Source organism: Balearica regulorum, chromosome 2 (assembly GCF_011004875.1).
Source record: "Balearica regulorum gibbericeps isolate bBalReg1 chromosome 2, bBalReg1.pri, whole genome shotgun sequence".
NCBI lineage: Eukaryota > Metazoa > Chordata > Aves > Gruiformes > Gruidae > Balearica > Balearica regulorum.
In genome coordinates, this window is record NC_046185.1 from 34,374,667 (window position 1) to 34,399,308 (window position 24,642).

Genomic DNA, 24,642 nt, shown 5'->3' on the forward strand with positions numbered 1-24,642 from the left:
TCTTCAATTTAAAGAGCTATAGTTATCTATTGAGTAGAGTTTCCTCTATCTTTACTTCACCACTTGTATTATTCTCTAAGAAGCTTAAAGAAACATAATTCCCCTAAGGGGACATTCTAATAATCTACATTGACTTCTTAATAACACAGAAAAGTGCAATTTGATCCAGTTATTCCTAATGTGAACAAGAACATGTCCTTCAGAAGAAACTATTTTGATTTTAAAATGGCCAATAGAAATCTACCAAACAAATCTAGGGACCAATCACAGGTCAGTGATTGGTCATAGTCACAATTATAGTCACAGCTAAAATATGGTAACTTACTTCCAGTTTGGATATTTCATGTTTCACCTTTCGACCACCCCTGGTTGTTTGTTTGTTTCCTATTTGTGAAAATTAATCAATTTTATTTTTTTAAGGTTGCCTCTGTATGTCACACAAAATGTCTGCAGAATTTACTTTCACCTCACCCATGTGCCGTGTATGTTCCAGTCTTTCCTTCCCAACATTTCTCTCTTTCTTCTTTCCCTGTCCCACTGGCTCCTTTTCAGTCAATCTCTTCTCTTTTTTACTTTGTCATTTTGTTTAATTAATTCCCTATATAAAAAAAAAATCACTTCAAAGTAATTAAAATATATATATCATGAAGCCAACATGTTTTTAGACTAGTACTGAAATTAGAGAAATTCTTTCATGAAACCATTTTCTAGATTCAAAAAAACGTAATATTTCTGAACCCGGAAGAGGCCACTGTTTGATTTCTTATTACATTGTACTAAAATGTGAGCAGATTTTACTTTTTCTTCTTTAAAACCTTCCTAACATATGTTTATAAAATGCTTGTGAGTGCAGTTATACATTTCCTGTGCTGATTTGAACAGGACTGGTCTTTGAATCCCCTCTTTTTTGTCTGGGGGAAAAAAAAAATCTGAAATTTTCTTTTAAATAATTTGGAGGGGTTTAAACAACATTTTCCCTGCTGTCTGATACACTTGTGGCATTGCTTGTTCTTCTCTTGGTCTCTCCGTCTTCTCTAGCCTTTTCCAGAGATATTCCCTCTTTCAGTTAGCCTTTTCTCAAAGACTGTTTTTACTACAGATTTCAGCAGTAGTTTGTTCCACTTCCGTGAGCTCTGGGAACCTGTCCTCTTTCAAACTGGGATAAGTTACACAAATGTGGAAGCGCAGCCATAAAACAGCAACTGCTCAGAACAAATAAATTACGTGACCCGGATAACATGGGATATGTTGTATTAATATTGTGAGCAAAACATACAACAGGTTGTGTTTGCACAAGCAAGTGCACGCGATATACAGAAAACACATATAGCTTGGCAACATTCTTCAAATAGCATGCTCTAAATAGAAAAGTTGGTCAAAAACTACTCTGAGGAAAAAATTCCCCTTTTTCATTTGAATTTTCAAGTGTCCAAACAGAACGTTATTGTGCAAAAAATGGCTTGCTGAAATAAAAACACAATAAAAAAGAGCTATGTGTTGAATTATTTCATTGAGCCAGGATCCAAAGTAAAGCACTGTGTATAAATCACATCATTTTGCTTCAAAGCAGGGGAGAACAACACATGGACAGATAGAGGGGAAAAAAAAAAAAAGACAAAGAAAATAATAGGAGAAAACCAAAACAAAACATTGCCCCTTTCAGGATGATTGAATTTTGTTTAATCCACATTTTACTCTCTGCTACATAATTTTATACTCTTGACAAAGTGTCAGGCAATTGGAAGAAGGTTGGAAAAACACATGCAGCTTTTTGTCAGCTTTATGCCTCCCTAAATTTAGAAGACTTTTCTGAATAAAGAAACTAAATATAAATCAGGAAACAGTGTCAATAATGGGGTCTGAATTAACCAGCTATAAAAACCTGAAAACATTTTTAATATATTTAAATAGAACTCTCATAACATAAATAGTGGCAACGAGACTTGACTGGCAATGAAAAAAAAAAAGTGATTTGTAGCTAACTTACACAGATGACCTTTTAAAAAAAATTACACTGCCTATATATACTGTGGCTTGTTTACTTACATGTTTAAACTATCGTAAGAACTCATAGTTAAAATGTGGCCAACATGTACTTTACCTAATCTTAATAGCAAAAGCTGGCACTGAAGTCTTGGATAAGCAAATATATTCACATTAATAGTTACAGTTTTAGTTTCCAGAATGAAAATCAATGCCAATTTACCTGGATACTGTAAATAAATTAACAAAATATACAGAAAAATTAATGTCTACACATTTATATTACAATTTTATTTCCATCGCACATACATAGTGCGCTTTTGTGTATAGAGGGAGATAGAGAGAAAGAGAAGGTTATGCAGTTTGGCTTAGGGACAATTTTATGAAAAAGTCATGTTTAAATGTAATTCAATTATCTTTAAGGAAATGTGCCAATAAGTTAAAAAGTTGAAAAATATGCATTTATATAAATATAACAGATTTAAATCTGGATTTTCTAAGACGAAAACTTCCAGAATTCTGTAAACATTTGCCACACTAATTCTTTGGTCATTAGAGTAACATCATCAGAGATACCTCACAAGAATGATAACTACTAGGCTAAGTCAAAAATTTGGTTAATATATACAATTATTCTAAAAGAAGCATCCACAAAATAATAGCATTGAAAAATGAAAAAAGAGGGAGCAAGCTGGTTCTCAAAATCAACACATTGTTAGTTAATCCAAATATGAAAAAATCTTAAAGTAAAAAAAAAAATACTTTAAAACTTTAGCAAATTAAAAAAAAAATCTGCTTAGCTCTAACGATAGTTAGATGTAACACTGAAAACAGATTCATATTTACATCCATTTCTGCCAATTTTTTGCCTCTACTCTACAAAATAACATATTAGGTCCTGAGTTGCAGCACAGTGCAGTCCACCTGCCCAGCTATCCAAGATGACTTATCTTTTTTTCTCTTTGGGAACATGTGACCAGTGAGGAACAGAATGATCAACCAGCTTTTTTACAACCTCTGGTTGAGATTAATCATGTCTCACCTTACAAGTCACTTGAGCCCCTGAAATTTTTCATTCTTTTACCCTTTCATGTCAGTCCTCTTGTTTCTTATTCTTTTCAATCTTATTAGGCTTTTATTTTCCTGTGTTAATGAACATAGACTTTTACCATTCACTCTGACAAGTTCACCAGCGAAACCATTACTTGTTGGAAGTATGCAAAAGTAAATTATATTAATTGTACCAGAAGTGTTAGTAGATTGTTGCTTTATCAAGCCACTCCTCTTGATTTTCCAACATATCCGTATTAAGCTAGACAAATATGATCACACAATAAACTTCCAATATTTAACTGAATATAGTCATAAAATATACCACTCAGTAACCAAATCCATACACAAAATGTGCAAATTATTACAAAGCAGCACTACATCTGAAACAATAGTAACATGCACTATCTCCTAGATAGCATTAGGGGACAAAGGGCACAATTGCTTTCAATCTTAAAAAAGGTATATCATTCAGGATACTTCCTTTAAATAAGCCTGTGAGGAAAGCTATATAAAACTCTTAGCAATATGTAGAACTAGAAAATATATTTAAGGGTTGGAATAGTAGTAAATTTAGAAATAGAATCAGATGTTGGCTTGATGGCAAGTCTGATAAAAGATAATCAAATTTTAGTCAGACCATGAAAAGAAATTTTGCAGTTGTTTTATGCCATAAAAATATTTATTAATGTGTTTATAGGCTGCCATTGATTTTAGTTGAAACATTCCATTAATTATTGGAAGACATGGTATAGAAAACATTGTGCAAAGCAGTAGCTAGTCTCCAGGAAATTAAATAAAATAAAATTATGAGATGAGATGACGATGAAATGAGATGAGATGAAATGAGATGAAACAAAAAGAAACAAGAAGAAACAGTCAGATATACCATCCCATGGATGTTCTTTTCATAGAGAACGTTCTGTCCCCACCAGTTCTAAACACTGAAGAAGGTGGTGAGCAGAGAGATCTTAGACATGCCCACAACTCATCTTCTCAACAAAACATCAGTGGACAAACTGAAATAAGAAGCATACACAAACCACAGACCAGCAGAAGATCCAAGTATCCTCATAAAAAGGAGCTGCAGAGATTTTTCAAAAGTATTCAAGCACCTTAAGATGCAAATATGCCCTGTAAGAGAACCCACAGCTCTTGATAATGGCTGGCCTCATACTGTTGGGGACCAGCATGCTGAAAAGCATGACTCTCAACTCAAAGAGTAAAAGAGGGAAGGACAGGATCACTGGCATTCAGAAGAGGCTAAATATGAGCAGGTATCTTGTACAGAGACTTCTCCAAAACAAAGACGATTCCCCCCTTACACACGCAACTCATATAAACACATGTGGCCACAGGATTCACTGTACCACCATTCTCAACAGGAAAGAGAACCAGCAACAACAACTATGTATGATAATTTTGATCACCCTGTTCCTTTTCGTTGGCAGACAAGATAATGAGTTTACAGATACTGCATAGGATAGGCAGGGTGAGTTTCACTAGACGTCTACTTGCACCTTTTGATGCATGAATCCCTTTGAAAATCTGACCCCAACCCTAAGTATTCCCTACAGAAGTGTGATGAAAAGAGTTTGTATTTGCTAGACTTTTTTTTTTTTTGTCTCAAGCTCATCAGTTGGCAATTAACTGTAAATGATTAAGGCAATCATAAATGCCAGCAGGGAATTCTTAAAGCTGAGTTCCAGGTGAACATGAAATCTGTTTTATGAAACAAAGTCTTGGAAAGTACAAACATCAACCGCATAACTTGAAAATGTGTTTCTTGGAGTAGACATATCCTGAAAATAGAGCCTAAGTTTGTTTTTCTGGTTTCTTTCTTCTGCATGGATATGAATTTCATGGGCAGCTAAGAAGTCTAAAATAAATACATGATAAAATTTAATTTAAATGCCTCTAAATTAATTGAAATAACTGAAATAATTTTAAATATTTGCTATTATTAACTAAACCCATTTTTCCCCAAAACTGGTTTCCATGTATCTATCTGAACTGCATGTGACTGTACCATCGGCCACATTCTGCTATACTAAGACAGCACAGCCAGTAGCAATTGAGAAAACACATTATATATAGCACTTAGTTTGCCATGAAATTCTAGATGAGTTAATGATAGATAATGGCCTACAATTCATGTGTGACTTATTTTAGCAAATCTCACTGATACAGCAATCCAAGCGCACTGCATCAAGGCTGCACTAAGTATAATCAAATAGGCTTGCAGAAAAATCAGCAGAAATTACAAAACAATAGAAAAGAAGGTGACATGTTTACAAGTCCCATGAACTCAGTGTTGTTCGACTGTTTTAACACATATGTTTTATTAGGATTTCCAGTGCAGAGTTTGTGGAGAAAAGAACTAAAGTGTCAGTGCTCATTAGTACCCTGCTCCTTACCAAAAGCTATTGAAATAGTTACAAAAACCTGTCCAGTATCACTGTGATGGCTGCCATCGTGACTGACACTAAAATGACATGTAAAGGGTATCTTTGAAAGCTCTTTCATCTGTTTAAGTGGGTTACCAGGTCCATGTCCAATGCTCAAGATATGGATGCACACTAGATGTACCCTGTGGCAGTAGGTCTGCAGCAAAAACAAACTTTGTGACTTCATGAATCAACCCCTTTTAAGAAGTCCTGATGAATATATTGAACAACAGAAGTCCCAGGAATATCTGTTTATCTGGATAGGTCTATATGTGACTTCGTTAGCAATTTCCTTTCATTACGAAAGCTAACTTTAAGCCTAATCCTAGCCCTACCCTTTGTTTTCTGTCTATTAAACAATCATTAATCCAGGAAAAGTCCTTCCATTTTAACCCATGATAGCTTTGTTTTATTAAGTACCTTTCTGAAGAAATTCGCCAAAGGCTTTTTGGAAAATTAACTATACTGTGACAATATCTAAAATCACAACCAGAAAGCACTTCAAAGCTCTTGAGCCTGACATACCCCAATTTTGTCACATAGTGTATTAGGATGAGGTCTGTAAGGGGACCAGCCCCCTTGTTTCCCTCTCACTAGCCTTGTTGGCAGGAGAGGAGCTACGGCGTTAGCTTGCTCTCTCATGACAGGACAATCATGAACCAGGACACAGGGAGCACACAACACCAGGAGGTCCATTGAGGTCCATTACCTATGTCAATAACATATCCTTTACCCTATACCTAGTGACTCCTTGAAAGAAATGGAAGCCTATGCAGTCTGCACTTCCACTACAAAAATTCTTTTTATTACAGATTTCAACATTTTTTCTGCATCAAGCTCACACTGTACTTCCTCAGATTTCACCTGCAGCCCTTTTTAGAAAAAAAAAATAATTTAAAAAAATTTCTATGGCATATACCATTTTCCATGGAACCTCATGTCAAAAAGTTGAACAGGTGAGACAGAAAGCATTTAAGGTAGGGCAAGAAGAATCCTCGTTCCCCACCTCCTTCTGCCCTGCAGATGGCTTCCATGCTGCCATGGGAAACCATCACCTCACTGCTGGTCACCCCAAATGCAGCTCAGCCACCTCAGGCTCTAGATGACAACTCTCTCTTTGCAGCTGCTGCCAAACAGATCAGTGATAATGGATTCACCTAAAACCAAAAAATCCACTCTGTGATAAAAAATCCATTGAAGTCCACAAACAATAGATGCTGGAGCACAGTTGGTAGAAACGTATCCCATCATTAACAAATGTTTGCATTCATTTGCAGTGGAAGGTCCATTTTTTTATAGGATGCATGTTATTTCATTTTTGTGGTTTTGAGATATTTGGGAAATACTATACCAAAGTGAAGTAAAAATACACATGCAAAAGCCCAAACAGATACCAGAGAACTTGAAACACCTTTTGCTATGTAAAAAGTAAATAAAAATTCAGGAAACACGTAATCTGGCAGAAAAGACATTAGTGTAAGATTTGTCTTAAGGGATCTGGTAAAACTAGTCTATTTCCACAATAAAATATAGCCTGAAGCATAAACTTTACCATTATTTAGTTTTAATCTTTATTCACCTAATAGCAATACAAATCTATGTAACTGTGTAGATACAGCTATCTCTTGTGTAATAATATTGCCTAACTATATGTATTTAATTAATAAACAGCAGACATAATAATTACCTAAAGCTGAATTACTGGTTTTACTTGACGTTATCTGTCCATTCTGTTCTACAAAAATAAATAGGAGCAACGGAAATGTCTTTGTACTTCTGCTACAGTTTCAGTGGAAATCTAAAAATTCAGGGCTTTTTAGACTCACTTTTTATAAACTACATGGAGTTTGGCATAATTTAGTTCATTCACAGACATAAAGACGGGCCCTCTACAGCAATGTCAGCTTTGGTAGCAATGGACACTTCTCAATTCTTTATCTAGATAAAGAGAATAAAACAGTGAATGATCTTATTAACAACAACTCACCTAAGAAAAGTGTGCATCAAAATCTAACACCAATACACCATTTCTTCCAAGACCAGACATTATTTTCACCAAAAGAAAAATTCTCTCTGAGAATATGTGTAACAGTGCCCTCTGGTGAGTATGTGTCCGAGCAATATGCTTGCATTATAAGGGCTAAGAGAGAGATTTTGTGGCAGGGCTGAGAAGTAATTTGTACAATATTGCAAACTGAATTATGGTATCACTTTTCAAAACCAGCAATGAAGAAGTTAGATGTTTTGAGATTATAATTGCTTCATGCAATTGGTTTACGCTCATTTTTTTAAATGCAAACTTGCATGAAGAAAGAGACAGTAGCCTTGACTAGGTGAAGATTTATGAGTGCTATAGACAGCATAGCTACTTTTATGGCTGAGAATGTAATAGATCCTAAGCAAACACTGATAAGTCCTCTATTCTTCTGAGAAGTATCCACCCACTAAGTGTCCTGACATTGGAAAGCCCCACAGTTTTGATAAGAATAAAGACAAGCTAACTGTAGAAAACAACTTCATTTCTTAAGTCAGTTAAAACATTTATCAGATGTTTTGCGAACAAGGGCTGTGTCTTCCTCCATTACTGGACAATGACCACTCCATTTTCAATCCTACTGAAATATGTATGTAAAATATATATATACACACACACATAAAATACATGTCTATATATATGGATACATGTATGCATGTATATATACGTACTAAATTAAATTAAAATATTGGAGACACTTGTTACTGAACCAAGGAGTAAAAGTCTATTTTCAAAAGGTTTAACTGTCAAACACAAAAGAGGTACTTCATAAAAAATAGTTGATATGAAATCGGAGTGGTTGAGGTCTCAAAATACCATTCTGGTCTAGTTTATTACCTACTATCTGGGGTGAAACCAAGAGCAGCTTTACTGGGAGTGTCATGCTCCTTCATCAGTACCTCCCAGTGATCACATATGATCCGTCTCTCAAGGCACTCGAGAGAGGTGCTTCTAGCCTCTGCAGGGCAACCTAAACTACAGTAGTGCTCTCATAAAGGCAGGAAGACTCCGGGAAGTCACCAGAGCTGTTTGCATCTGTGACGTTTGTACTGCATAAGAGCGAGAAAGTAAACTTAATGAAGATACTACCCTAGTCAATTTATCTATTTCTTATGACAACCATTCTTCTCATTCATATTAAATATGCCTCATCATCCTCTTGCTCTAACTGTGGTGACTAATTAACTTCACAGTTTTTAAGGAAGGAACTTGGCAGTCCCATTCGGTTGATTAACAAATAACCAGCTGTCCCCAGAGCATTCAAAGGAGTCACTTCCAGCCAAGTTCCTTTGGGCCAGGTATAAACATCAAACAAAAAGCCACATCATCAGGTGGCAGCAAGAGGTGAGGGGGGGACAGGATTAGTAAAATGCCATCAGCAAATAAAAAAATCTGACTTCTACATTATTTTGTAATGTTCGGGCAATTTATTGCCGAGACTGCGATGGTTACAACAGACATTGTAAGTCTTTATTATACTATACGGCTCGTCAGTTATGCATTAGCCTCCTCTAATACATTTACTTAACACCTCCAAACATCCAGCCATCAGCTTCCCCAAAGCAGATGCATTGCTACTTTCAAAGGAGGACAAGCTAATTCATTTTACACACACATACACACATATAAAAGAAAAAAAAAAAAAGCAGTATGTTGTAAACAACAACAAATTAGAATACTTTCAAAAAGCTAAAAGCTCTCCCTACTTTGCAAATTGTCACCCTGGCAAACATGCGGATCAAGTAAACTCTGTTTTTCAAAATCTAACCCAGTTTTGCCAGAAAACTCCACATGTAGAAAATGAAGCCGATTTGATGTATTTTGGCAAATAAAGAAGGCAAGGGGCTGTGAAAATCAGCTCTGCAGTAGAAATATTAACTTTACTGATAATACTTTAGCAAGCACTAAAGATCTTGGAGCAAAGGCTACTTTTTTATTATGGCAGCAAACAGCATTCAGCCTCACGAGGCCAACGAGCATCACTGTAATACAGGAAAAACATAGAAATGGTTCAGATCAGTTTGGGGTCTTCTCTGAACCTCAGATGTAGGGTAAAAGTTAGAAGTTAGAAAAACATAGAAATGGTTCAGATCAGTTTGGGGTCTTCTCTGAACCTCAGATGTAGGGTAAAAGTTAGAAGTCAGCAAATTAAATTCCTGGCTTTTAAACTTTCTCATGATATATTTTTGTATAGCTCCATAGATACTTCTAAATTTAGGCAGCTGTCAACCTAAGACTTTATCCAGCAGCAAAACGGAGGAGTGAAACAATGGTGTAAGATGTCACCATTTGCTTCTGCAAGAGAAGTACAAGCAGGGTACAGTCACATTACGTTAAGCGTTCCTCACTGGTGAAGGAATTGGTAGCTGAAAGTGCTAGGATGAGACTCTGGTTATTTTGTGCCAGACTGACAATTTTGGTGGAGTGAAGAAAGATTATCCAGGGTAGATGTAAACAGTACGGCATGGGAATCTAGTGGAAGTAACACAGAAATGTAAAAGCAAACAAACAAATATAAAAAAGCATATCTCTGCAGAAAACCTTAGCAAATTGACAAAAGCCGACCAATTTGTTACAGTCCTCCTAAGTTCAAAGTCAATGAGATTTGATTGCAATGGACATTTTTTTCAGATACTAAAAGCAAGAACATTAAGAAGTCGGAAACACCGTCCTGCTTGGAGGTTCAGCCCCGGCTTGTTCCAGTAGCTACAAAGCTCCGCATTCCCTGGGGCACAGCGCACTCCCTTGTGCGACACCGCAGCCACTGCCCGCCGCTTTCTCCCCGACCCTTTGGAAAAGAGTTAAAGGAAGCTGTACTGACATTAACTCCTTATTAATCAAAGGCAAAATAATTCTCTCTCTTCCAGCCACACGAGAGAGGAGGAGACAGTTATTTGGAAATGGGACAGCCCTGGCAGCACTCCTGGCTTTTTTAGCTCAAAACAGTGCATCTCTGTCAGAGCTGTGGCATGATTGCATCAAGCCAACTTTATTCTTCTCTTCACAAAGGGGTACTTCACATGTCTTAGATCAGTCACAACTTGCCCCAGTGATTCTAAAGGAAAAAGGAAGAAAAATAAATATACTATTATTCTATATTAAAAAACAAACAAACAAAACCAAACAAAACCCCCCCACACACCACCTGGCAGAACACAGGGATTTATTTGAGTACTACCAATTTTCCTGTGCATACCAATATCTCAAGGTGCTCTGACAGCACTGTTGCATAGTGAATAAAGTAAAAAGAAATCCACTCTAATCAAATCGATTTATCATTCCTTTAGCTGTGTTACACTGACAAAAAAAATGGACTCTGGTTTGCTTTCTTTGGGCTGTGGGATCACACCATTACAGAACCTTCAACGCAAAGTTGCAATAAAAAATGGGATGATTTTTTTGTTTGTTTTTATCAAGTTTTTATAGTGTCTAGGTTTTCCATCTCGACTGTTCTTGTTCAAACTAAATCTAGTTCAGGAAAAAAATCCTCACCTCATTTCCCTGAGAACCTAGTTATTTTATCTACCTCAACAACCAAGCTACTCTACCTTGTCATTTCAATTTTCACATATTTTCTCTTTGTGTATTAGTTCTATGATTCAATGAAATCTCATCTCTTCAGCCCACTGCCATAAACTACTGTCCGGAACAAAGCTCTCTCTCAAATTCAATCTCAAACAAAATGAAAAAGAGAAAATCACAAATGAGAAAGTGGACCACAACCAATCCTATGGGTCCCATTCTCTCAAGGTCTGCAAGCTATTTTGCTTCATCAGGTAAATCTGAACTACGGGAAGGTGCTATCACCTTTCTTGTTGCTGAATGAGCAAGTGTTAATAAAAGCAAGACCTCCTTCCAGGGACATTGGAGTGTCAATGTTAATCACTGATTTGGCTGAAATGCACTTCTTGATCTAAAAAGTGATTTCCAGATGAAATACAAACAGCTGAAATTTTATTGTTTAAATAAATGGGGATGCAGACTGTCACACGTCTGGTGGAATTACTGTTGCTAAACTATGATTACTATAAATAGTAATTATTTACTGTAATGGTAACACCTAGAAATCCTTTGTGCTCATCTGAGTTTTCTCTCAGACATTTAACAGTCCTAGTAACCAGGAAGGCAAGAAAAACCTTTATGGTTATGTCGTCTATACCTCTGCACAAAGCACTGAGCTGCAGAGGATCTCACAGTTGAAAGAACTCTTATATAGGAACAAATTTATTTTTGTTTCAAAATTTAGGACATTTATGGCACTTTCTTATACTGCCTGTTAAAAGCTTTATAATTTCAGTCTTCAACTCTCTGCACGCGTTTTTTTCTCCTGTCCGTATGCCTGTAATAGCTTTGTATAGAGCCCCACCTGCTAAAGCCTTCCCAAGAAATCTGTAATAGCTGTAACTCATAAGGCTGGATTAGGAAGCTTTTCCTTCAAACAAAAATCTGGAAAACACCAAAAATACAGCACTTATGCAGCAAACATCTATAAATGCTGGAATTGAGCCACTATATGTGAACCTGCGAGTTAAAAGGACTGAGCAAAGAATCAATTAAGGTTCTTTACAGTTAGAAAATACTTTGTCATGTAATGGTGCCTGTAAGTAATTTTTGCAATCAAGAACGAGCAATTGTCCATATCCATACTGTGCCATTGTTGAGGTACAAGCTAGGCAAGCCCATACAATTGCTTCAGTGGAACTACATGCAAAGGGAGTTAGCACTGAATTAAAAAATTAGTTTCACACAATGAAAATGTGTTTTAATGAAAATGATAGAATTCATTTTTCATTCTATATCACAGTGATTTTTAAATTGGTGTAATTCAATTAATTGAAGTTCAGTCAGCAATCAGCAACAGAGTGTACAGAATTGGTGCGAGTAATCCCACACGCCATGTGATAGCAGTCGTGTATTGATGCTGATGTTCCCAGAGTCTCCATGACTATCAAAAGAGTTTCCTTTTGCCAAAAAGCTGTATTTAGAATTCTTTATTCAGCTGCAAATAGGAAATGTTATTAATAAAGCTATTTTTTGCCTCTTCTGCTGAGCTTTAAAACAGTTAGGTTGCAGTGAAAAATTGCTAGCATTTCTCCACAGCTTTTCAGGGTAGTACCTGTTTCTTATCAGGTTTACCCTGATGTGATTCCATAAGTGTGCATATGTTATAGAATGAGACATTAATGAACTTGACAAGCTGCAAGATCTTAAAAGTAAGCCTCTAAATGTGCATATGCATATGCACCTAATACATACACTTTTCTCTAATTCCTTCAACTTTCCCATTGACGTATTGTAACATAAATCTCTTGCTACTACTTTATTTTTCATGCCTCAATGCTTTGTTTTCTTCTAAGCAGAGAATCCTTCCTTTGTGGACTCCTGCAAGGCTCAGTTCTGAGCCCTCCGTTCCATTTTCCCCCAGGTCAGCACCTTACTACTTCCTAAGCATTAAACCTGAGGTCATCAGTCACCTATAATCTTCACCACCATACCAGCTTCAGTGATGCTTATTTGTAGACACTTTAACACATGTTAACATACCTCCTTCTCCTTTGTCCCTGCTGTTCAACTAAGTTCCAGGCTTCCTCTTGGCTTATAACACCAAAGCCTGAGTTGTGCCCAAACAAAGCATCTCTTTCATTATTTACCCCTTCTCTCTGCTCTTTCTCAATTGCTTCTATATTTCATAGTTTCAGCATCAATCTGGTTCATCTCCTGCATCTCATCTACTTGCAAACTCCCTGCTGATTCCTGAAACATTCTCTGTATATAAAGATTTCCTTGGCACACAGCCAGAGTGTGCTTTTTTTCCCCCCAAATTGTGAGGGGGGAAAATCACTCAGAATCCCAGATCCAGCAATAGAAAATTTGCAGACTTTGTACCTTTTTGAAGACACCTCCATCTAGAAGTCCAACCCCTGTTCAGTAGTTGATATGACTGATGTCTGAACTGTGGTCTTCCTGACCAAAGCAACTCCAGGTGCTGGAGGCGAGCGACTTCATTTCATCTCTTCCAAATATGAGGTGGGAGAGCAGAGCCTTTGGAAATACGCCCTACACACATCTTCACCAAATTCCTCATCTTGACTTTCATCTGTTTTCAATTCAGCTACGTCTCCTTCTACCCTAAAGCCAAGCTCTCCAGTCCTACAGATGAACAGGCTGTAATTTGTCCTCTAACACACACAACGATGCTCCTGCTCCTCGCCCAAAAGTAAGTTACAAAAAAAAAGAATAACTTTTCTCCAACATTAACCCCCTCCCTCTCCTAAGAATTTGCTTGGAAGAAATCTACAGCAATGCAAGAACAGCGTGATATGCCACACTTTTTCATGCTGCAACTGGCCACCAACCAGCTACATTTAATACAGATTCAGCTGTTCTCCTTGTGTCTTTAGCAAAAAGCTAGAGGGCTACTCAAAAGACAAACAAAACAAAAGAAAAAAAAAAGGAAACAAACTCCCAAACACACACACAAAAAACCACAGGCATATATGACCAGCCTTTGTACAGAAATAAATACCTTTGCACACTATTTTTATTTATTAATACTGATGCCTATAAATAACTTGCACACACTTATCTTGACTCAGTGAGGGCAAGGCAATTCTGATGGAATTGGACAGCTATACAAAAAATATATATAACATGAAAACTCAAGTTTTCATACCTTCACATTCATACCTTCATATTACCTTCACATAGGTTAAACAATTTACAATTTTGCTTAAACAGAAATGTGCATAGTTGTTGTTCTTCATTAGAGACACACATAGAAAGTTTGAAATGATCTGTTTGGACATAGGTATCAACACAGACAGAACAGGCATCAAGGCTCAATCAGCAGACATTGATAGCCATCAAGAAATTGCTCAGGGAATTTAAAATGTGTGGGATTCTTTCCTTCATTACAACCATCTCCATTTCTTAACATAGCTTACTAAACCTTAATTTTTTACTTCAGTAAGAGTCTATGGTAAGGTTCTTACATGTGGGATATCATTCCAAGGTGTTCTAAGTGAAACTCCTAGAAATTGAAAAGTGTGTTGGTAAAGACCTAGACTAGTTAATCAGTTATTCCAGTTTTATTTTAAATTTTATGTTTTCACTTTAAATATTATTTTAAGGATCTATTTCAAAAGAGAAAGAAAGAAAGAAAGAAAGAAAGAAAGAAAGAAAGAAAGAAAGAAAGAAAGAAAGAAAGAAAGAAAGAAAGAAAGAAAGAAAGAAAGAAAGAAAGAAAGAAAGAAAGAAAGAAAGAAAGAAAGAAAGAAAGAAAGAAAGGTAGTAGTGGCGTCATACTACCCACAGCACATTGTGTATGATCACTGAGTGTTTGACGAACCACAGTTTGAGAACCACTGCTCTACAACTATAACCACAGGTATTTATAGACTAGCAGATATATTTAGTGTTGTAAACATCCCCTTTGGATGGGAAAATTAAATTACATACACTGTTTAATATTAGGTGGCTGGTTTGTTTTCTTTTCCTTTTATTCTTTCTTAAATTACAAGGCTAATGAGGCATACAAAATGATTCTAAATGAATTTAGGAAAGGATGTAAGGCTTGTTTTATGGGAAGGTTATTGATTTTCAACAGGAATCCAACCATGTCACATACTAATAACAGCATTAAATGTTTTGTATCAGGGCAAGAAGGCAAGCAAGTTGCAGACTCATATGATTCACAGATTTACTCCCAGCCATAGAAAATATATTTTCATCCAAATGCTTACCTAAAGCTTAAGATACACTGTAAGTAGTTCCCAGTGTTCCCAGCTGGAAGATATCCTTGTAGGTACACAAGCTCCTCTTGCAGTTCTAATATAACTACACCAATTCTAGGGTCAGGGTCATCTCAAATAGCCAACACCAGGTCTGACTCAAAATGGGTTAGAATTTTGAATTCGGTGGTATCAGGATGCAGAGAAAGAGGCAAAGATGAGGATGTTTGTGTTCTTTGGCACATCAAATCCAAACTGTACATGGAAAGCATCTCAGCTCAAGGAAAAGGATTCCTGCAAACAGCAGCCACTAGCAAGCCACAGATTTTTCTTCATACCTGAAAAAATTATATCTTGACTTATCAAGGATTACAGGACATGTTGAATTTTTTATCTAGCTAAGAGCAATGGAGCATCTTCAATTTTCCAGGATCACAAGCTGCACTTGTAATAGGCAGATGTATCCTTTGCGGAGAAGTGCACCACACAATCCATTTTCAAGGTTTCTAAACCATTAGTGGGCTGATGCCAGGGTTCCCCAAAGTTTCTACTTTCAGTTGTACTGGTCTGAGTTAGAACAGAGCTCTTAAACTAAAAAATAGAAATGTAAAAACTTCTAAAATTACCAGACAAGGCAGACAAAGAAGCTGTTTTCAAAGTGCCCTCCTATAATTGTCTTTCCAGGTTTGATAATGTGTTTAGTTCTAAACAGCAGATTCCCTACAACTATGTTACTTTGTCCAACTAATGAAATACTTCCATACCAGGAGAGTTTTTCCTTTGTAACCTTCCCTATACATCTGAGGTTTAACAGACACCTTGTTGGCTTGAACTGTTCTATAATGCTGCTTTTTGTCCTCTTACGGAAAGCGAGAGACCAGCCTTAAAAATCCAAGGTGGCTAGATGCGAAAGGAGACCATAAAGGGTTAAAAAGTTTAGTGCAATCTCACAGATATGTTCTTCAGGCCATTTGAAGCTGTGCTCATTTTCCACCTGCCAAGGTTTTTGCAATTCATACATGTATCTTAATTTCAGAATGCTCATTTATGCTCTCTGGTACCATAGAAAATTGGGAATGATCATTGAGTATGTTTTTCATTTTCTACCCTCTTTCAGCTTCAAATACATCTTGGGAAATAAATTACTTGACCTATTGGATTAAAATAAGATAAAACCTCCACTATTAAGTTCTGTACTGACAAAATTCATAGTAAAATTTCTGTTAAAATTTGAATCCCTTTCTCAGCCAGAGCCTGAAAATTGCTTAACATTTCCTTGCCCTTGAAATGTTAAGCCTATTCATTTAAAGTTTCCTGGTTTTCCTCCGTTATTAAAAAGGTCTTTATAGACTTGCTATTGGAAAGATTACTATAGTGGAGTTGATGGCTCTCCTATTTACCACTAATCAACTTGATGTTAAAAATGAGAAATGAGTTGCCCTCAGTCAATTTTCAGGCAGGCAAATACCCCTACCATTATATATCCACCAATCAGCTTACTCTTTTTGACAAGAAAGGAAATGACTGATTTTGTTGACAGACAATTTGTTGAGGTCTGGCTGCAATACTCTAAAACTTCAATCTTGGCTCTCCTCAGAGCTGACCGTTCCTTTCAACAGGGACAGCGGAGGTAGGCATGCACCCGGACGTTAGCCATGAAAGTTCAACATCCACTAGATCAACGCAAGCGTCCCTGTATTCGGCAATTTAAGGAACTATCTGAACTGCGGACAAAGATAAGTATTAATCCTGGCACCTTTGTTATGGGAACAATGACCTTCAAGGGGAGGTGGGAGATGAAGTGGACAAGCAAGCAGTGCCAATGCCTTCAGCTGCCTCGGTTGTTTTGGCAGAGTCTGAAAATGGAAGTGAAATGCATCAGCCTGCATCAGGGAACTTACGTTGTTTCTTCTCCGCTCTTACTTATCTGAAAACAAAGGCATCTGAATGAAGCCTGAAAAATTTGGCTAGGAGATGGACCTCAAGACAACCCCAAAGCTCAAACCAGACTTGTGTTCTGTGAAGTACAGAATGCATCTCCATTTTTAAATGTAATACCGATTGTAAATTCGTGGGAGTGAAGGCTCTGGTTCATCCCATTTATGTTTTACTCTCAATGCTAAATAACAGTAGTTAAGGAGATACAGACCCTGTAAATACTTTTTATTTTATATAAGTTATTTTCATCTTGACTCACTTTAAACCAAAAAAAGCCCTAAACAACAAACAAACAAAAACCATGCACAAAGTTAACCTAATACACCTGCAATTAGCTTAACGCATTTTACATTTTTACAACTAAAACTTCTTCCCCCTAATCCTGAGGCTACTTTTTGCTCTTTGGGGAAATTCCAGTGGAGGCTTCCTTTTATAATTTTTTTTTTTTTTTTTTTACTTTTGCAGATAGTGTTTTGTCTTTGATATAATGATCTGGTTTTCCATACAAGCTTAAGTGTCAACATCAAACTCTTAAAGGGACTAGTTTGTATCCCTGTAATTTATCTAGAAGATTCTGAAATGAAACACAGCAAGATAAATCTCATATTAAAACTGAGTGCCTGCCTTTGCAATTTTTTTCCCCTCTTACCATCACAGCCAAAGTTATGCATATTACTATGATCAAATCTAAAGTTCTGCCTTAAACTTATGTCAGGCCGAGTTCTGGCACTTCAAAACTACAGTAAATTAAAAAGCATTGTCTCTAAATCTCCCTAAACCACTCATTAAAATTACATGTCTAATATTAATATAAAAAGTCACTGAAGCTCAGAGAGTCAGATAAAAAGGGGGAAAAAAAAAAGACAGTTAAAAGCAATAATATAGGGTAAGACATTGTAAAACGTGAACAGAGACAAGAGGCTCGGAAGACATTAAAGCCTCTTTAAAAATGTAAATCTTTTTGAAATGTTTTGGATTTGGACTTTAAAGCCAGGAATATCACTGTTCTCCCAAAAGGCAAGAAGGATATTAAAATAAGAATAATACATACCTGTTACGTAGATAGCGTCTACTACCAAAATCAGAACTAGTAGTAAAAGCTATGCATTGTTTTCACCATTTGTAAGTAAAAAGCCTACGTCCATTTTTGTGAAGACAACAGAAGGAATACGGATCGAAGGATAACTGCCCAGAAACCATATGAAACTACACGTGCAGCCAACAACGTACGAGATCTCTATCCCGCCTTACAGGGTCACTGTGTGGCTACCAAAAGGTCCAGCAGAAAAGACTGTTTTCAACTTGTTTAGCAGTTAGGAGCAGGGGAGTAATAAACAGGCAAAGTATTTAACAATTTGGTGAAAAAAATCCCATCCATTTCCAAAATCGTAATTTTTGCCTTGGAACTACAACAGCAGGTACAAGCCAACACCTCACTACACCTATCAGGTGCAGAGAGAGGAGAGTGAGTGTGTATTAATGTGCAGTCACAGCATGGTCACCATCTCATTTCCCTGAGTAGTGCCTAGACCTCTACTGAGGGAATTTCACCTGCTAAGGTAACGTCACTGACATTTCCTTGCGAAGCAAATAAATATTATTTTGCTGAAGGGCATAGCAAAAGACACTTTGGGATGTGATTCTGAAAGAGGTGGTATCAATAATTTTTCTCATCATCATCAATTAAAAACAAACAAACAAACAAAAAAAAAAACCCTCTCTAGCTGTGGGAGGCACAAAAAGTGGCTGAGATATGTGAAGAAACATGGACAATTGCGGTGAGTAGTTTTCAAGCATCTGGACCAGCTCTGAAAATATGAACTAGTCCCACTCAGTGCCCAGCGCTGATACTTTGTGTGTCAGCAGTTAATGAAAAAATGCCTTGTTTAACAACGAAAAAGGGAAATTCAATCTTCATAACTTTCTTCCAATGACACCTATTTTGGTTAGCAAGTAGCTGGTTGCTGATGGACATTGCTACTAATTTTTTTCTCAAAGTACAAACCAGGCTGGTGTAGCCTAGCAACCCCATACATTCTCAAAAAGGGGATTCTCATTGCAACATTGCCATAGATGCACTATCAATTGCAAACTAAATCATATTTGCCATTTCATGGAAGCTCAATCCCCCTCTTTCACCTGAGCCTAATCCCCGTGTTTGGCCAGGTACTGTTACACACTAAGAAATCCTCTTCCATCAGAGAACTAAGTACAAATAGAAATACAGAAATCCAGGGGCAAACTTTCCCATGGTTAAGAATAGATAGTGGAAACAGCGCTGGTTGTATAGGTCTATTGCAGTTGGATTCCCCGATAAACACAAGGCAAGGAAAATTCACACAGCACCTTGTATACTGCTGACTGTAATGTATGTCCTTGTTGCCTGGATACCTCTAGTGAATTACCGAGCAAGGGTGCGAGGCTTTTTCCTAGTCGGTATTAAATAAAAAAACCCCAACCTACTACTCCGTAAAAGCCAGAAGATGCACATGGAGGCTTCCTGCACCCTTACCAGCCCAGTGCCAGAAAGAGACAGATTGAGCCTTGAGAATTTTAAATCTTGTGGGTTGCTGTGCCACGTTATGAACTAGATCTCATACAATTCATCACCCAAGTTGCAGAAAAATAGTTCAAGAACTCAAAATAATGAATTCTGTCATTTCCAATAGAAGTGTGAAGGGAGAATTATGAATGAACCTTTTAAAAACACGTATGTGGAGGGAGATTGCCCTTCTACAAAATGAAAGCAGCAGGCTTCTATTTAAATGGCCCAATCCTGAAAGCGAGACCTTTCATTTTCAATTAACTTAAATTGACAATTGAGAAAGGTTTGAAAATGTTGTTGGAGCCTTTCAGTTTGATAGATCTCAGCTCTGACATTACACACAGCATTCTGACCTGATTTTTAGGGTGTGCTAGTTTAAAATTGAAAATTTGAAATGAAAAAATATTATTTGATTCAATCAAAGCTGTTGCAAAACGTTCAAACATCTTAATCTGTTAGTAATGCATTTTCCATATTTTCTCATCATGATATGTTTTATAATGCATCATTCATTAACATACATTAAAACTTAAGAGCCATGCCTTCCTGCAGCGGTATTTTATGTTGCAGCAATATTTTCATTGAGAAATTAAATTCTATCACATATACAGCAGGTAACTTTTTTCCACAGAAATAAAACTTCCTTTATATTCTAAAACAGTCTACATTACCAGTCTATGTTACCAGAATAATGCAATTATCTAGTATTACGTACCTTATATCAACATGATGCAACATATGCAAATCAAACTAATTTTCAGGCTTGAGATTAAACAGTGTAGATTGTTTCATTCATTTTTGAACGCAGAAAGGGAGCAAAAGAAAGATTTCTGAACAGCTAAACCACTTCATTAAATAAAAAATGAAAATAAATAAATAGAATATTTCAAAGCTCACAAGCAAGAGACAGAACTTGGAAATCGTTGAGAAGTGAGGCAGAGATCCTCGCATTGAAAGAGTCCATTTATCAATTAATAAATGGAGTACCTTGCCCCTGCTACTTGACAGATGTAAAAGCACACTCTGCTCAGCTCAGAACCGCATTGTACTAACGATGCAGTCTTAAATCAGTTGTGAATAATTATTGTTTTAATAGATTCAATTTGCAAATAAACAAAAACAAACACGCAAAAAGTCGACGATTTTTCCATCACATGGGTTACCAAATTACTAATTTTTAATTTTTTTCAGGAAGTCTCTTTCTACTAATGACCTGCTAAAAAGAATTAATATTGCTTAAAGTAATGTTTTGTTTCTTGTAGCCAGTCAAAATTGATGTACATATGCAAGTGACAATCATGGTATGTGCCAGACCCCATTTTTCCACCCCAGTCCTAAAGAGCTTGAAGACACAACAGGGATCGACTTCTTGTAGTATTGAGCCCATATGCACCTGATATAAATTCTGCCACAAAGTTCGAAACAGAAGCCATGTCAAGCACAAGGACTGAGTTCTGTTCTTGCACTACTGTAGTTTGATAAACTTAGTGGGATCAAATAGGATTTGATTCAGAGATTCAAATTTGGCCAAGCAATACTCGGCTATCTCTGGAGGAATGGGAGTAGCCAGGATGTGTTTACTAGAACGTCTTTGTTAGGGAGCTGGCCTAGAGCTCATTTAATGATGTGCACAAATTAGCAGTAAACATCACTTGGCCATCCAAGGAACTGGCTGTTATAGCCAGGCCACAGGAGTCCCGTTTTCCTCGCTGTACCTCCTGTGTTCTTCCCGGGTGAGAGGCAGGATAGAGGGTGGTGGCAGCTCAATGCCACCTGAAGCTTTTCCCAATACACTGCCTACGGGTACTTACAACAGCCGTCTTGGACATGCAGACTGGACCTCTGCATTGCTCTGGTTTTAGGCTACTGCTAGTAAGCACAAAATTTTGGAATAGAGATAATCCAGTAGTTATGTGAGATAAGGTGTAGACAAAGTTATGCTTTTTGTTAAGGAAACACAAAGTTTGTATTCTGGGAAATGAGCCCAAATGTGTGAGCTGCTAAAATCAAAAGTAACATCATGAACAAGATAACAGCATCCTGATCTTGTCCTATACCTGACTTTTTTTTTTAATATTTTTATTTTTTTTTAATATATGTATGAAGTGAGCCTTAGGCAGCCTGGTGCACTTCAGTAAGAGAGGGAGGGACAGGCAGCTGAGTACTGGGCAATGGAAATAGCACTTTTAAAATTCTTATTTCCTCTCAACGCTTCAGAGACTGAAGGATAATGAGAAGTGTGAACTGAGTTACAACAGAGCATTTTAAGCATTTTTTCCATTTTTTCCCTTATCCTATGACTATAAAAAGGAAAAAGGAAAAGAATGAAAGGACCAAAACAGTGTTCATAATATTTGAAAATCACCTGTACATATAAAAATGTTTCATATGCCTCCTATATAAGTTGTAAGAACTTCTGTTCTTAAGGAATATGGGGAATTACATAGCACTTTGTAGTTTTCTCAGCACATAAGAGACTCAGGGACTTTGAAAGCTATGTAGCATAATCAGTCTTATTCAGTAACTCAGTTTTAACAAACTGAGCACCAATAACAAAGGAAATGTCGCTTTAAACTACTCTACTCTCTTAGCAATATGAATGAGAAATCACAATAAATCAAATTATGTGTAGCACTGTACAAGAAAAGGCCTACATAAGGGAAGGCCCAATTTAACATAACCATCGTTTACTATGGAATAGTACTCACTATTGCAAATGTGAAAAGTTACTTTGAAATACTGTTACTGCAACCTACTGTCTACTTCACAAAATGCTTGACTGTATCTCCCATTTCAGCGTGCAGGAACAGCTGTTCAACTCACAGGTGTGACACCTGAAAGTTGGCTTTGATCAAAGGTACCCTGTAAACAGCGCACCTGTAACACTGTAGAAGCACTGGAAACACTGCTGGTTCTGCCTGCGAAACTCATCTTTGGCTTGCTTTGCCCATTTCGTGTTTGAAGTTTTCTCTTTTATAATGATTTTTCCCCGAAGAGAAGTATTTTGGAATTCTCTACCCGGGCATCCAGCACTGGCCAAGTGCTATTACTAGGAGCAGCCCTACAATAACAGACCCACCTGCTACACAGGTGATCATGAGGGCGGGGCCGGAGAAATAAATAAGGGCGCAAAACCGAAAAGCCTTTGGAAAATCTTGCTAAACCCGATGCAAAGCCGTGACTTCGACTGCTGAGGAGTCACAAATGCCAGCAGAGCCCCAGGCAGCAGCCCGACCGGCCGCCGGGGCAGGGGCGGCCCGCGGGGGCGCAGGAGCGGGCAGCGGGGCTGGGCTGCGCCGGGCCTCGTCCCGCGGCCGGGACACACGCACACCCCGCCCCGGGGGCCCGAGGCTGCGCCCGGCGCAACGCGTTTCACCGGAGCGCCCCGGGCGCCGACAACAGGGACACGTGACCAAGCGTATTTAAAAAAAAAAAAAAAAAAAGAAAAAATGTCTAACATTACCCGGCTCCCCCCCCCCCACCCCCGAGACCGGCTGCTGTCCGTTCTCCCGCGAGCCGGGTCAACTTTCCCCACGTTGCACGTTTGCCTCCTGCGGCGAGGCTGCTCGCCGGCGCGGCGGGCTGAGCCGGGCTGCGCGGGGCTGAGTCACTCGGCGGCCGCCGGCGCCGCCAGCCCCCGGGAACTTACCGGCGGGGCCGCCCCGTCCCTCGGCCTCCGGCGGAGCGGTCGCAGGTCAGGGCGGCGGCATCCCACGGGCCGCCTGCCTCCCCCGCACCCCCCGGCTCCCCACGGGCGTCCCGGCGCTGGGCTGCGTGACTTGTTTGGTGTGGCTGGCACCGTCTTTACCATATGCTGTAGCGGGAAGAAGGAGGAGGAGAGAATGTGTGGAGAGGGGGGGGAATTAACTTTGCTCAATGGCGACAGGGCAGCAGCCTCAGCCCAAGCATCAGATCGATTTACTAAACAAACTGAAACGTGGGTGGGGATGTTAAACAGTAACCAGCAGCCTCAATGAAAACTGAAAGCTGCTGCTGCCGACTGCGGCTGGCCCTGCGCGCAGCCCGCGCCCCGCCGGCGGGTGGGCCAGGCGCTCCCGGCCCGGCCCGGCTCAGCTCGGCCCGGCCCCACTGAGCTGCGGCTGACGGGAGCCGCGGTGTTGCGGTGGGGCTTTGCCCTCCCACCCCGGCCAGGTCCGCGGCAGCGCCCCCCCGGCCGCTGGGCCACGGAGCGGCAGGTCCCTCGCTCCCTCGGCTGCACCGCGGCGGGCTGCTGCTGCTCCTGGGCTACGGGCGGGGAAATAACCCCCCGGCCTGCCCTGCTTTGCCCCCGGGGGGGGGGGAGGGCGAGCCCAGCCGCCCCGCAGGGCTCGAGCGAACGGCGACCCCCGGCCGCGAGGCCGCCCCCGCTGCCCCCCGACCCGCCAGTCCTCAGATCTCCGCCGTGTTCGGTAGCCACAGATTTGCGTGCGCCCAGACATCGAGGGTTCCCCACCGGGTGTCTCTCCCTTTGCTCCACTGAGGCTGTCACGGGGGGCGGGGGGAAGCCCCCCTCTTTTTAGTTACGCTTCTGGTTATATAAAGAAATGGGACCAAATATAGGGATCCACTGCAAATTCTGGGTTCCTTGCACTAGAGACACTTCGTCGGCCTCTTTACCATCGGGAAGGTCGTAACACAAGGAAGTATTTATAAAATAATAATTGGCATTGTCCTCCGACATTGAACATTCACAGACTCGAAACAATAATTAACGCCTTGCCTATGATATCACCAGCTCACACCCACAGAGGCATCAGGAAGAAAGGAAATAACTCAAAGCGGTGAAGGTGTTGTCTTGTCACTTCAAATACCATTCGGGGGGGCCTGCTTGGCGGTGTGAGAGGAGGATATTTGGCAGAAGTTCCCCTGCAAGAATGAAGAAAGTCCCCGTAGAAAGGGACTCTCTCGCCGTGG

The 24,642-nt window shown here is 38.9% G+C and overlaps 1 protein-coding gene across 2 annotated transcripts in view; it reads right to left on the reverse strand.

The window, feature by feature from the left end:
- The window catches only part of HNF4G (hepatocyte nuclear factor 4 gamma), a 66,135-nt gene extending 42,448 nt beyond the window's left edge, over positions 1 to 23,687 (reverse strand). The window contains exon 1 of one of the 2 annotated variants that reach the window (XM_075743856.1): positions 23,378 to 23,687. The gene's annotated coding sequence lies outside the window, so the exon portion shown is untranslated. Of the gene's footprint in view, positions 1 to 17,001; positions 17,103 to 23,377 lie in introns of those variants that run through there. The other variant, XM_075743857.1, reaches the window with a different exon arrangement.
- Positions 23,688 to 24,642: the final 955 nt, after the last annotated feature.